The following is a 1612-nucleotide window of genomic DNA, read 5'->3' as shown; positions in this document are numbered from 1 at the left end:
CTCAAGTCTCTGTGTCGTCAGTTTGATATAGTGAGTACTTACACTCAAGTCTCTGTGTCGTCAGTTTGATATAGTGAGTACTTACACTCAGATGTCTGTGTCGTCAGTTTGATATAGTAAGTACTCACACTCAAGTCTCTGTGTCGTCAGTTTGATATAGTGAGTACTTACACTCAGATGTCTGTGTCGTCAGTTTGATATAGTAAGTACTCACACTCAAGTCTCTGTGTCGTCAGTTTGATATAGTGAGTACTCACACTCAAGTCTCTGTGTCATCAGTTTGATATAGTGAGTGCTCACACTCAAGTCTCTGTGTCATCAGTTTGATATAGTGAGTGCTCACGCGAAAGTCAACACGAAAGGTCAAAGGCGGCCCCAGGACTGACGGGTATTGGGTAAAAAAACCAAACAAACTAAAGAGTACATGTCCGGTGTCTTAGACACACACATTGCCTAGCGTCTGATCCTACCTTCTGTTTATTTGAATTTACGTTGAAGCTTTACATGTAGCTGGTGACTTCTTGTTTATTTTCCCCCTGGCATCATTGCAATGGCGAGGGCAGATGTAGATGAGGTAAGACTGGTCAGGGAATGTCCGCAGTCTCATGCCTTTTTCAGTTTATCACTTGTCAAGATGGAAATGGTGGCTATCCGGTTCTAACATCACCAGCCCCGTTGTACCGCCAACTTTATGCTCGTCCCAAGGTCAACGGCATAACAAGGTTTGGCTGTAGTTTGAAGTTTACAAAACACAAAACAAAAACCCAGCGGTACTGAGGATACGAAACAAGTAACGGCCATTTTCTGTTGACCACATCATTAATTTACAACCTGAGGGAAAACTGACTTTGTCGATTGAAGACTACAGGGAGGAAACTGGTCATGTCCAAACCATCGTCCTTTCTTTGACCCCCCCCCCCCTTCCCCCATGGTGCAACATATTGATGACAGTAAAAGATTAAACCTGCTTTAAATAACCACTAAAGGAATACTTCAATAGAAAAAACACAAAAAACGTGTACGAATGATACACAAGAAAGAAATAACAAAGTCTTTTGTTTGTTTCAGAAAGAGTTTTACAGTAGTTGCAACAGAATTACATCATAATTATACGTGCGGAAGGTCAGAAGTGTCACAAGAGAGAAATAAACACACAAAAAAGAAAAGTTAATGAAGATAGATGTTTGACAGGAAAGTAGGAGCAAACTCCATCAGAGCACCTGCCAACCACCCATATCGTTTCAGCTAGTGGGACAATTAATTATGATGTCATGATATCATCTGGGGGGGGGGGGGTTGTAAGGGGGCCTAGTATACACCTGTGTTGTGACTGTGCTGGTGTTTGTGATACCGTGTCCTACACATGACACAGCAAAACTATATATAATGTGTCACTCGGCAAACAGCGGGTGTGTATCACAGATGGCGGGAAAAAGAAAAGAAAAGAAAACCAAACAAAAACTGTAACACGACTAACGACCCGTCGATTTGAACAGCACGCAACGGGGGCAGGGGAGTGGGGTCTTTAGTCTGTGCACATCACAACATACAGTGTACGTCATACAGGCATGCTAGTTTGATGTACTAGTCTAATGTGTGTGTTTGTGGGGGG

The 1612-nt window shown here is 42.6% G+C and overlaps 1 protein-coding gene across 1 annotated transcript in view; it reads right to left on the bottom strand.

The window, feature by feature from the left end:
• LOC106012676 (ras-interacting protein RIP3) overlaps positions 1–724 on the bottom strand; it is a 16049-nt gene extending 15325 nt beyond the window's left edge. The window contains exon 1 of the mRNA XM_013086343.1: positions 471–724. The gene's annotated coding sequence lies outside the window, so the exon portion shown is untranslated. The remainder of the gene's footprint in view (positions 1–470) is intronic.
• Positions 725–1612: the final 888 nt, after the last annotated feature.

The sequence above is a fragment of the Aplysia californica genome, unplaced genomic scaffold (genome assembly GCF_000002075.1).
Source record: "Aplysia californica isolate F4 #8 unplaced genomic scaffold, AplCal3.0 scaffold00457, whole genome shotgun sequence".
NCBI classification, from domain to species: Eukaryota; Metazoa; Mollusca; class Gastropoda; order Aplysiida; family Aplysiidae; genus Aplysia; species Aplysia californica.
This window is presented reverse-complemented; position numbering and strand designations above follow the sequence as displayed.